We start from the raw sequence: 14,238 nt of genomic DNA, 5'->3' as shown, positions 1-14,238 counted from the left end.
AGGGAATCACTGGCATATGGTCAGTTGCCTTGCAGGGAACCGCGTCAAGCAAGGCTTGTGCTCCAGGGATGGAGCCCACCAACCAATCTTTCAGGCTGCGGGAACTGGCAGGCAGAGCCAGTGTTCACAGGGGAGCCCTGCGCAGCTGTCAGCAGTCAGACAGAATGTCTGGAGCTCTTGAGCATCAGAGGACATTGGAGAGTGCACTCTGCTGTGCCCTCAGCTGGTGTCCTTTTTATGTGATTTTCTCCTCCAGGGTGTTCTCCTCTTATGTCATTTAGGCCTCTGCTGATTGGTTTTGCCCAAAAGTGGGGGCTCCAGCAAGCCGCTGTAGACATCATCATGTCTTAGCATAAGCATAGCCATATTGGACGCCATGTTGGTTGCATGCCTTATCAGATGGTGTCCTGGTATTGATAACAGCTGTTCATCTATAGTCCAGATGCCTGGTAGCTCACTGATTCTAAATTGCAATACATCCAAAGTTCAGACAAACTTTGCAGTTTAAGTGAGACATTATGTTCTCTACAGTTAATCTGTTATATTTTGCACTTATTTGTTTTCTAACCAAATTATGAATACTGTATCTGCCAAGTGTCTTAATAGGAAATGTGTGAAAAAGAATGTCACCTAAATATTCCCTAGATACACTCATAATTTTTATTTTTATCTAGGCTTACAGATCCTGTGAATGAACTTAAAAATATAAAATAAGGTTTTGTCATTTTATAATATAAATAATGAAATCTTTTTTTTCCCCTGAAGAAGCTTCGCTCTGCCATATTCTTGATCTCTTCAAAGTCAGTGAAAGAAATGCAAGGGAATTTTTGCCTGATTTTAACCAATAAAAATACCCTATTTCAGATGAGATGTTTTTGTTTCAATTTTAAATCAATTTGAATTGCATCGGCATTATGTTTTCAACTAAAGATGGGAATATGCACACATTAGTTTTATAGATATCACAAATTTTAAAAAATAAAGACAAATGTTCAATGTTTAGATAATTCAAAATATGTGGAAAAGGAAGTTGGCTAAATCTCTTTTCTGGATACACACATACACACATAGATGATAGATAGATGGATAGGTAGATACAATGCTGTGACATAACACAAGTGATAGTCCACTAGCCTACAAGCAGAGGCCCTTGACTCAACTCCCAGTTGCTACTAAAAAAAAAAGACAATCTAGATAAAGAAGCAAGTGAGAAGAGTATCAATAAACACAACAAGTAGCACTTGAGTGAAAGTCATTTTGAGCCCAAGTAAAATTAGTCTTTTGTTCCCATCAATACTTAAAAACTCTATTTTTTCAACTTTTTACAAGAATTCAAGTAAATTGATGTTTTAAGCATTTTGCTGAAAATTTTATAATTTAAAATACATATGTAAAATATTTTCTGAAATTCCTTTTTTGTGTATTTTGCTCTAGTCCCATCCCTTTTCCTGCCTCCCTATCATTCAATACTCCCTTTCCTACACAATAATGTGGATCTGTATTTAAGGCACTGATGACACCAGAACAATGAAGTGAGGTCTTGGGAATGATATGCATGAAAATTATTCCTAATGAAACCCTGGAATAAAACAGAACACAGAGGTACAAATGGATGAATTGTACTCAGAGCTCCAGTTTTGCCTATCCTTAGAGAACATAGCATTTTTACACCATTATCTGAAAAGGGTTTAATTATATTCCCATTATATCCATCTCCCTTAAAACCCTTATCATGCCAGAACATGCTGAGAAATCTACTTTCCAAACACTCAACCTACAGAATCCCTTGTGCAAATCTGCAAGTTTCAATGGCTTTATGGAACCCAACAGTGCCTCTAGAGGCTCTCCTTTGATTTTCCTCTGCCCTGCCTACATAAAGTAAAGAGAAAGGCCATTAACTCTCAGTTATCTGGAAGCCCATTTTACACTTTATGATTTTTTGCAGAAAGGTTTTTTTAATTCCTTATAGCTCCTGTCTGCATCTAGGTTATTACCTCTAACTTAGTTATGTTAACAGTGGCACTATCTAAACATTATTTTGAAGAGTAAACTAGCCACATTCCAAATCATGGTAAGAAATCCAGAACAAAAATATCCAAAAATAAACACCATTGACTACAGATTATAAATCTTTTCTGAAAACGTGTGGTTAATAACAGAATATATTTAAAGGAAAATGTCATCAGATATCTTTTAATAAGGAAGAAAATGAACATTAACATCATTTGCACAACATGACTAATTTTTCAACTTCAAGTGTTCGTTAGGGATGAATGACAAATGCATCCCACATTACAAAATACTTTAAAAAGACAAGTTTATAATATATGAATTAATGTACCTTATAGAGCTTAAGTTGATATAATTATTTTAAACAAATTACTCCCATAACACTTTTTTTTAACTATGTAAAAGTCTAAGTTGGCTAATAAGACTTTTTCTGTGTCTTTAAATATTATATGTATACTATAAATACATGTGAAGATAGCATAATGAAACCCACCAAAGACTGTGGAGGAGAGAAAAAGGAGACGAAGAATGGGAATGAATGGAAGGGGTAAAGTGGTTCAAAGTACACTGTATGCATATGTGGAATTATCACAATGAAATCCAATTGCATTATTAATGTATGATAAATAAAAGGTAAAATTTAAAAATTAAAAAATACACCTTAAATGCTTTTTAAAAAACCTTTCTCCCAATATCAAGAGGGCTCTATTTTTCTGTGCCACGTACTCTTCATATATAAAATATTTTAAGGTTATAAAAAATTAAACATTTCAGGAATATCTATTAAGTAAGTTAGGCAGACATGTATGTTAATAAGTTTTGAAAATGCTTAGTTTTCCAAATAAATATTTGCTATCAATTCTATCTTTAGTGCATAACAAATTTGTTCTTCATTCTATCTTCTCTTTATCTTTTCATTTATTTCATATACTATAGATACTAACATTAAAACAAACTTTCAAGTTTTAAGGAACAAAACATGCTAAATAAATCATCCTAAGCTTATTTTATCTACCCTTTATCTATAATGTTTTGATTTCCTGATTCTTATGATGCCACAAAAGGTAGTTAAAAGTTCTATTTTATGATAAAAATAATTTATTAGATGTTGTCTATTTGTTATTTCAAATCCATTCTCCATCATTTCCCATACTCTACTCTTTGTCTTAGGAGGCTGATTTTCACGGTGTATATGAAAAAGCTCCCTTAAACTCTACTAGCACCCTATTAATTCAGGCATTGAAGATTCTGCAGGTGGTCAAGACTGAGAGGAGGAAGCATGAAATTTATTCCCCCATTTCTTTTCTCTGCATTCTAGTGCCTTCCCTCAGCTGATGGTCAATGCTTTCCTCTAAGATGCCTGTTCTACATCACTCTCTCATTCTAGGTTTTTGTACCTGATTGCTCCCCACACCTGTCCTTCCCTACTTAGAATGGATAACAGGTTTGCTGATATCAGCCTCCTGGGTATAGCATCATCTTTTGTGAGTTACCTGAATCCTACCTGTATTTTATAAACCTTAAAACAGTATATTATGTTTTATGTTTGCCATCTGTCTGATGCCAGAAACTTTACAAATTGACTTTTATTTTTCTTAACCATAGATTCTTTCTCTACTCCTTTCCCAGCCTCCTTTTTCCTAATAAATTTAGAATATTCATGTGTGTTTCCTTTTTGTTTCAAGTTATATCTACTAGTATAGTAGATATAACTTTAATCCTTTCCCACCAGTATCCTATTTTGATATCAAAAATTGTTCTGCATTTGTAAAATTAATTGAACCTCAAGTATTGTTTTGAAATGCATTAAGAAAAGGTGTGTAAATGAAACTTCACCAAGTGAGCAATTTGCAGTTGAAAAGCAATTCCAATCACTACTATCCAAGTTCCCAGGCTTTCTTTTTATTGTAGCTAATTAAATTTCTTCTAATTACATGTATATGTATAAAACATGAAAATTAAAATGAAATATACTATCTCTTTGGGAAATGACAATGTATCCCTGAAATAGCACTCTGGTTATGGTATTCAGTTCCACAGTTAGCATTTTGTATTTTAAAGGAATGAATTCCTGATGGGTTTATACAGAACAATAAAGTAGAAAATTAATTAGGATATAGATGGATAATTCCATTTAACTATTCATAAACAAGTAAAACTTGTGAATTTCTTAACCTTACCCTCCTTTGTTACTTTTCTTCATTTGACTAACTAACAACAAAGGCTATTTCTAGGAGAACATTTTCCCCATGGTAAGAAATTGCTTCAAAAACAAAATAAATCAAAAAGCTTACTAGTTAGGAAAACATTGAGTCCAAGATGAATGAAGACAATGCAGATGATCCCTATGTACTTTTGGCATTAGAGTCAAGGGCCTTACCCAGTTTTATCAGATTATCAGAGAGTAGTTAGATAGCTACCCATTGTGAACATCATCTTGCTACACTACTGATGATAATTGAGAAAAGGAGAAAAGATAATTATAAATAAGACAAATGCTTTAATATCTGAAGGAAACATTTCATTCTTTAGAATTTACTAAATATTTATAATGGTTCAATAATAATTACAGCTAGTATTTATTGAGCACTTCATATATTATTTCATTTAAACCTCTCAGCAATGTGTAAAAGGGAGATATTTTTATTATCTCAATGGATTGGTGAGGGTCCACCAGAAAACAGAAATCTTATTAGTAATTTAAAATAGAAAATTGAATTTAAAGAATTAGTAAGAATTACATGACTAATTTTTATAAGTGTTAAGAGAAAACTCTCAAGAATATAGGAGAATCAAAAGCAGGGAGCAGCTATTACCAATGTATAAGGCCTTGAAAGAGCAAATGTAGAAAGGATCCCCCTAAGGCTGAGATCCAGGCCTCCTTAGGGGAGGGTATGGCTGCTGACCCTTGGATAATCAGGAAGTTCCCTGCAGCGCCTACCATCACAACTGGTCTGCAGCAGGCTGGCCAGGACCAGTCTTAAGAATGCTGACCACAGGATTTCTGGAGAAAAAAAGCTGGTAAGTGGAATGATAAGGTATGGGTCACTGGAAAGCTCACCAGAACCAGAATCAGAATTCTTTCATCTTTTTATGTCTTTTGGTACCCCTCAGTGCCTTCTCCTGGCAGAGCCTCACATTTCTCCAACTGGAAAAGAGAACTTTTCAGAGGGTCCAGCTCCAGAATCAGAAAGCTAAGAAAACAAGGGTCCATGTAGAGTTGAGAAGTGATAAATTGATAAATGGAACATCCTCTAGATGGATGAGAAAACTGAAGCTCTTGGAATGTCCATGACTTGTACATGGAAAGGCAAGAGCCAAACCCATTCTGAATAAAAGGCTCCTCCTTTTAAACCCTGATTGCTGCACTCCTTCAGGAACAAGCTGTCAAATCACAAGTTTCCTACTCCCTGTAAAATCACAGACATTTCCAGTTTCTACAAATTTGAAACAAATTTTTCTCCATTCTAATTGCAACTTCTTTCACACAATCTCAGCTATGAAGAAGCTGGCAGAGGATTCAGAAAATGTAACCACCTGAAGGCAAAACTAGCCACAGTCAACACAGGAGGCACCTATTTTATAGAAAACTTTTTGCTATCTTCAGACCACTGGAAAAAACATCTCTATTTGGCTTCATGGAATATATTTTCCCCCACAGGACTTAAGTATCCCATGGATAAAATCTCACTACTAGTAGTAAGAACCTCTTAATCTGATGATTTCAATTGTCTCCACTTAACTCTATTTGTATTTGGTCTGTCTCACCTCTGTTTAGACAAACATTGGGCATTTACCATTTGTTTTTTCCTGGCCCATTTGTTAATTTTGCTATATTTTAATTGTACATTTACAATTATCATATTATTTATTATTTGTCAAAATAGGCTCCCTCCACTTTTATTTACAAAATGTAAAACCTCTTTGATGTAAATACTGGAATTGCTATATTTGCTAAACTATAAGCAGAATAAATGCTACTACATCACATAGAAGCAGAGTTATAAATTGTGCTTTGTGAACATTTAGCAAGTTGCACCTAAAACCCTCCACATTTCAAATTCATAAAGTTCTTTTTAGGATTTAATCACAGTTTGAAATATGTTGTCTGTCACTTGTCAAGTAAATCCTAAATAAATCAAGAGGTGGGTCTATCATATATTTTTTCATATCTCCTTCCATGATATGCATCAATCCAGAGTTTTCCCTTTGTCTTAAAAATATATAAATATTGATACATTTTTTTTTTTGAAGATTTGTTAGCATTTAATGAACTTCCCTCTGTGACTTCAAGCTACCAGGACACAGGCCCCCCCCACCACACACCCTTAATCTTCTCCTCAGCTCTTCTGCTGAAGAGCTTGGCCTTCACGATGACAGGCTGCTTAGGAAGCTTCCCTTTCCCCAGAACTTTGTAGTCGCCCCATCGCACCACGTCAATGATAGGGGCAACTCCAGTCTTGTTTTTGGCAGCATTTTCCCGTGTCTGCTCACTGACCAATGTCCACAATTTATCAAGGTTGACAGTTGGGCAGAAGCTCTGGTTCCTCTTCAAGTGGTAATGCCTCATGCCAGCTTTCCCAAAGTAACCTGGATGATACTTGTCGAAGCTGATCCTGTGGTGAAGCATGCCACCAGCATTACCCCGGCCTCCTGGGTGCTTCCGGCGCTTGCCGATGCGGCCGTGGCCGTGGCTCACGTGGCCCCGAAGTTTCCGGGTCTTCCTCGGTCTGGATGGCTGTGGGAAAAGGAGCTCAGTACTAAGGCCTAAAAAGAAGGGCGGGGTGGGGGGGGGCTAGGCTTGTCAGCTTGATGGGCCCTGCAATGAAGGGCTCGACTTCTGGTGCATCCGACAAGCTTAAGTCAACTCCTAGCCCGGGATCGGCGACCTTACGCGGCGCCGGGACGCCCCGGCCCGCGTGGCTCAGAAATCCGAGTGCCGGGCGGAACACGCAGCCTCCGGCCTCCTGTCCCGGATCCACGCACCCCATCCTGCCCTGCTGCCGGCCACGCAAACCTAGAAGACCCGGCCAATGTGGCTGAGAGGCAAGAGTAACAAGGCTCCGCGTTGCGCCAGCATGGAAGCGGAGACAAGGAAAGAATAAATATTGATACATATATAAAGCTTTTCTATACTTTTAATTTGGGGAAAAAGGGATCAAATACCTCACATGATTCTGTGTTTTATTTTTCTCACTTAATATTTTTAGGACTTCCATATTTTATTATTTTATTATTAACTACCTATATCATTTTCCCTAGTATTTATGTACCAAAATGTAGTCAACCATGTATCTCTCATGGTTCTGGTCTTATTCAAGATATATGAAACAAAATTATAGTAAATATCCTTATTCATGTATTTTTTTAGCAATTGATATTTAAATACTATAACAGAGCTAGAAAGTAAGGCTGCATACATAAAAGAACAGTAGGAAAAAACTTCTTTTTAGGAAATTATCATTCAACTTTTTAACAACAATACCTTAATATCTTTCTGGGAAAGCATTTTTTTTTTTTTGGCAGAGTTCATGTGGAGTTCGTTCTACTCCAGGTCAAATGTGATGCACATTGAGAACTTTATGAACACACATCATTGTCCTAGTCACAGAGATTTGTCACAATATGGCTCTGGGAACTCATCAGAGTCATGAGAGCCTCTGAGACTTTCACTGAGATTTCTCAAAACAGAGGGCAAACCTCTTTCTTACGTGTTATGAAGATTCTAAAAGGTAAGCTCCAGTAATATCACCTTGTTCTGGAATAAATTGTACACTATTGATATTGTTTGGGTCCTGAATCAAACTGAACCAGAAACACTTCACTTTTTATACCATACAAGAATTTATCCAATTGAAATTTTTTCTCATTCATATCAAAACAAAGATAAAAAGAACATATGCATTTAAAAAAATGGTAACAGGTTAACTTTCCAAAACTTTTCAGTAGTTTAAGATCTGTAAATTTCTGATAGTCAGCTTTCCACATAATGGCAAACCTAAGATGGCATTAATTGTGCCAACTTTTGTCAGTACTCTGGGCAGAAAATAGACATCATTGATGTTTTAATTTAAATTTCCTATTTTGTTAATGAAATTGAGAAGTACATTTCCCAATATGCTGATTATTAACAAATCATGTGTTTGATCCATTTACCTGAGAATGACAAAATTTCATTCTTTGTGTCTGAGTAAAATTACATTGTATATAAATGCCACATTTGGTTAAACCATTCGTCAGTAATGAGGCATCTTGGCTGTTTTCATAGCTTAGCTATTGTGAATAATGCTGCAATAAACACAGGTATGCTGGTGCCTTTATTGTAATCTGACTCACACTTCTTTGGGTATATCCTTAGGAGTGATATTACTGGATTATATGGCAGTTCTAGTTTTAGTTTTTTGAGGAGCCTCCATACCATTTTCCAAAGTGGTTGTACTAATTTACATTCCCACCAAAAGTATATGAGGGTTCCTTTTTCCACATCTTTGCCCATATTTGTTGTTGGTAGTGTTCTTCATGGTAATATTCTAACAGAAGTGCAGTGGAATCTTAACCTGGTTAATGAACACAGAATTCTTAAACTGGCTGAAACCACCGTAAGAAAGAAATGAAGGTCGAATAAATAAAAATAGATATGAAATAATTGGGGTTATAATACATATATACATGGAAGTATCACAAGGAAACTCCCTGTGTAGCTATCTTTATCTCATACAAGCAAAAAATGTCATTTCTTTCTTTTTTTCTTCTAAAAAATCAGAGAATACGAGAGCTGAACAGGTCCTGCTCAGGCAGGGGTTGGTACCAGTGGGAAGGGGAAGGTGGTAGGGAAAAAGGATAGTAGGATGAATATAGTACAAAAAAATGTGTATATACATGAAAACTGATACCTGTTGAAACCATTCCAGGAATGAGGGTGAGATAAAGGCGAACAATGGAGGAGATGAAATCAAGTATGATATATTTGATACATTGTAAGAACTTTTATAAATGCCACAGTCTATCTCCACCTCACACAACAATAAAAAAATAAAATATCTTATGTGTGAATTGTCTACCTGTTCATGCATTTTTATATTCTCTTCCTATTTAGATCACTCAGTGTTACACTTGAGAACTTAATGTAACTAAATCTATCAAGCAAGGCAGTCACTGATACCTTTTCCAGAACTTTTCTCAGAAACACCTTTACATTCACACTCTAGACTGTCCTAGCTCTTCTCTTAACATCCTCTCACCATCCTTCTTCTTTCTCTGTGGAATGATTTATCTAAGGCTCACTGTGTGGTAAACACCTGGGCTTTGCCTGACATCTTGGCAACTCCTAACACATAAATGAGAGAAATGTGCAATTTATTTGCACATTTTAATAGTCAGATCTCTTCAATGCTGTTCCAATATCCTCAGGAATAAAAAATAAGCAACAGACTTATTTAGTAAGAATAGTGAAGGAACACATTTGACCAATACAGTAATCCTCAATGTGTTTCCCAAAAAGTCATTCAGACATCCTCAGTGACTTGCAAGTATATACAGGGAAACACATTTTCATGTAAACTACTTTAATTTCTAAGTTGAAAGCAATAAACATTTTTTTTCCCTGTGAAACAGACCAGTCTGAGCAAGCCATTAGTGCTGCTCAGGTGAGCCTTTTCCAGAATCAGCCACACATTGTCACCCAGCTAAACATCACTAATTTCTATTTCATGCTTTTAACATCTCTATATGAAATATAATCATACGATATTATCTGTGTTTCTACAATATGAATCACTTCTAAGTGCTTTTAAGATTTTTGCTTCAGCTGAGAAAGAAGCAATAATGAATACAAGAGGTGTGAAACAGAAGTCTATGGTTAGATGAAGACATTGAGGCTGTATTGGACTTAGCAGAGGATATCAGAAGGGTCTGAGGAAAAACCAAGAAACACATCTCCATTGTCTATAGCTGCACCATAGTGTTCTTGAGACCTGCAGTTGTGTAGGTAGTTATTTCTAATAAAAACTAGAAAATGAACTTGAAGAGTCACTCGGTTATCATGTATCTTACTAATATACTCAATTTACCCTCCCATTATTTTTTATAATGGTCCATAATTTAAGAATGTTCTTTATATTTGTAAATGGTTAGATTACATAAAAATAACATAGGTAACAACATTAATATCATCTATGTAACTTCTTGGCCCACAAAACTATATTTTTTCTGTACCTTTATAAAAAAGTTTATCAACTTTTGGAATAGAGCAAATATACCTGAAAAACTTTCTGTAATTTTACTCAATGTCCAATCAAAATAAGTATTCCATGTTATCATGTTCTAAGCAGATTTTCTGGACAATCCAGGCAGATCTGAGCAAGTAAATGTCGTAAGAATGACATTTATTTTGCTAAGATATCAAGTGATTTTTCAAATATCAGGAAGTAATTAATGCACACATGAATAGTATTGCAACAATTTACACAAATGGGTCCCTTGTGACCTGTGTTCTTTGAGGTTCCAGTGCTCTCAGCACTTCTTACGTTTTTGCTTGGCACTAAAAATATTTTTTATTGATTTCTTTACTTGGAGTAAGGGATGGGTCAAGGCACTTTATTGAAATAACAATATTAAGCTTTAAAAGTTAAGGTTAACAAATGCCTATGAAAGCAGGCTATAAGTCAGTTAATAAATTAGAGGTGGCAGATGACAGCTGTAGGTGCCTGTCCTCTGGATATTCTTAGAAGAGTCAGTTCCTACCATAGTTGTCAGAGATTATGCATCACTCAAAGAAGTTCATGCTAATCAGCCTATGACTGACATCCTCCTTGACTCTCTCCAGGTCCTCCATGTGAGGGCAAGTCATCATTGAAGAAACGTGAGTGGAAACAAAGTAAATTGATTCTTTCAGGAAATTGCTTTGCAGAGAGCACATCAGCAAAATATTCTTTAAGAAAAGTGAGTAAAAAGGAAAATACATGAGCAGATTTGAATTCATAAAAATAAGGCCAATGTTGAAAAGTAAACAAAAATACACTGAAATTTCTCCCAAACTATACCCCATTATTAGTATTCAATAAGCCAGACTTTTACTGAGGGTCACCTCAACAAAACAGTGTTGAATATTATTATAAAATATTTCTGATGTACTAAGAGAGATATAAAAATACAATCATATAACACACACTTATGCATCTGAAACCAAGTTTAACAAAACACATTTTAGTTGTGAACACCACTGCTTTCGGACCAGCCAACAAAACACATTTTAAAGATTGTGCAGACCTCTAATAACATCTAACCTGATTCTTCTCTGTTGAAACCAAATACTGAAAATTCATTTTGTGTATCATTTCCAAGTATGTTACTATATTATATTATCTCAAATAATACATAGTATAATTTTGCATACTTTAAGGTTTATATAAACGATAGCATATTGGATATTGCCTCCTGCATCATATTTTTCTCTTGATATTATATTTTGAAGATAACTCAAATTGTATTAATTCATTAACTTTTAATTCTGTACAGTGCATATGGGGGTAAATAAAAATCATTTCTATGAACATCTTGGTACATGTCTCTTTATGTACATGTGGACAAGTTTCTTAAGGAGAAGTTAAAGGGGATTGAATTTCTAAATCAATGATCATGTAAACTTATTCAAGACATTTTCTGTTCAATTCACTGCAATATGGTCATTTTAGTTAACTTTGTTCTGTGACTCTTAGGAAAAATATTATTCTTATTCTTCCATATCACAACTAACATGTAACATTTTTAGACATTTCAGTGTTTGCCGGTCTGTTCGATTTGAGCTCTGTAATTAAGTGTGTATGTGCATGTGTGTGTTGTGTGTATGAGCAGTGTTTATAAGTCATTAATATGTGTTTCCTTCTTCTTCAAAATGCAGGTCCCAATTCATATTTTTTTTGTCAATTGTGGTTTAGGATAAGTTATATTTTCTTAGTATTATATTATGTTCTTTGTATGTTATAGGGACTAAATTTTGAGTTGTATAACTCAAAATATTCTCCTAGTCTTTGCTTGTCACTTTCTCATTTAAAGATACAATTTGAGAGATAGGTTATAATTTTGATGTTCTCAAATTCATATCAGTTTTCCTTTGGTACCATGCTTCTTGGATGTTTTCCCACCCTTCAAAGCTAAAATTTAAAGCTTTAAATGTGCTTTTTAAGTTTACATCTAAATTTTACTTTGACTTACATGTATGGCCTGAAGAAGAAACTTAATTTCATTTTTTCCACTTAAATATCTATATTTCTCATGCCTACATATAAGAGGATTTATTTTTTCAAAATATTTATCCAGCATGTTTTAGTGGCTTTTAGTTGTGACATTTGTCCAAGTCCTTCCAGAAATGATAGCTTCCTAAAAATTATTTGACAAATCCTGTAGCTATAGTATACTTTCAACTACCTATTCTATGCATACTACCTTTCATTTTCTCACCTTGTATCAAGTTCTTGCAAAATGACTGGCACTATTTTACAATTTTCAGTCACTACTGGATATTAACATCTCTGTGAAATTGATGTCTCTGTGGAGGATAATAATCAAGGGTGAGGTGGTTGATTAATTAGAACTTATAAAATAAAGGACGTTTTTCATCAACCTAACACCTGAGTTGTGTTCTGAAACATAATAGGAAATAAGTGGACACAGTGAAGGACCATACCAGGCAGAAGGAAGGTCAGAGGAAGCACAAAGGCTATAGCTAGAGGGAGCTCTAGGAGGAGGAATAGGCAGCAAATAAGGCTGCACCAAATCCTCAAGAATCTTGTATATTTACCTGAGAAGTCTAGAAACATCCTGAAAGTTACTGGCAACACAAAGAACTAGAGACCAGTTTTAGGATTGAAAGTACACATTGAGATTTATTTATCAAAGAGAAAACAGACAGCTCTGTGTGTATGAGTTTGTGTGTGAGATCTTGGGTAGATGGCAAAGCTGGAATGATTGGCTCCTGAGTAGCAAAAGCAGTTGTGTTGGTTTTTTTTTTTCTTTTATTATTCATATGTGCATACAAGGCTTGGGTCATTTCTCCCCCCTGCCCCCACCCCCTCCCTTACCACCCACTCCACCCCCTCCCTCTCTCCCCCACCCCCCCAATATCCAGCAGAAACTATTTTGCCCTTATTTCTAATTTTGTTGTAGAGAGAGTATAAGCAATAATAGGAAGGAACAAGGGTTTTTGCTGGTTGAGATAAGGATAGCTATACAGGGCATTGACTCACATTGATTTCCTGTGCATGTGTGTTACCTTCTCTGTTAATTCTTTTTGATCTAACCTTTTCTCTAGTTCCTGGTCCCCTTTTCCTATTGGCCTCAGTTGAAAAGCAGTTGTTTTAATGATAGCAACTCCAAGGGAGAGTTATCAAAGCCCACAATAAGTACTGCCAAAGAGTAGGAGGGGATCTATTTAGAGGAGAGGAGCATCTAAACTGGGAGAAAATCGAATGTGATGAAAAGCTAAAGAAATCAACCTGGTTTATTTTGTGAATAGATGGTTGATAGTTATTGAAAGAGTGATAAACACCAGGGCTTATAAGATAAGTAAAAGCAGAAATATGATAAACTCACTTCATTAAATAATTACTGAGGGCCTGGTATTTTCAGTCTTTAAGAATTGATATTCACCTCAGAGAATAAAAAGCTGAAACACACGTCAACAACATATATGTATGAAATATTTTTCTAAGGCTGCTAACTCTTCATTCCTACTGAATAATAGAAAAGTGAAAAAGAACTTTCATTTTGGCTTTAATACTAAATTCTACAAGTAACACTCCATTCTACAGAGTGCTGTGAATATTTTGAGATATTTTCTTTTTTATTATCATATTACTATTGTACTGGGAGTACAATGTGACATTTACAAAAGTGCTTAAAAAATACCTTAGTAAAATTCACCCCTCATCTTTCTCCTTTATCTTTCCTCCCCCACTTTCTTAGAATAGTTTCAGTATGTCTCGTTTCTCCATTTTCATACATGAGTACATAATGTTTACACCACATTCACCCTTTTACACCTTTCTTTTATATCTTCCTCTCTCCCACTGGTACCAACCCCTAAATGGGACATGTTTTACCTTCCTGTCCTCCACTTTTGAAAAATAAGACATTTTTGTTTGTTTAAGATACCTGTACAGGGAGTTTCATTATGACATTTCTATGCACATATATATTATATCCCAAATTGGTTTATTCCCTCCATTTTTC

At 35.2% G+C, this 14,238-nt stretch overlaps 1 pseudogene; it reads right to left on the bottom strand.

The window, feature by feature from the left end:
- Positions 1-6,299: 6,299 nt before the first annotated feature.
- The window catches only part of LOC109701689 (large ribosomal subunit protein uL15 pseudogene), a 92,535-nt pseudogene continuing 84,596 nt past the window's right edge, over positions 6,300-14,238 (bottom strand).

This window comes from Castor canadensis, chromosome 5 (genome assembly GCF_047511655.1).
Source record: "Castor canadensis chromosome 5, mCasCan1.hap1v2, whole genome shotgun sequence".
In the NCBI taxonomy this organism is placed as follows: Eukaryota; Metazoa; Chordata; class Mammalia; order Rodentia; family Castoridae; genus Castor; species Castor canadensis.
This window is presented reverse-complemented; position numbering and strand designations above follow the sequence as displayed.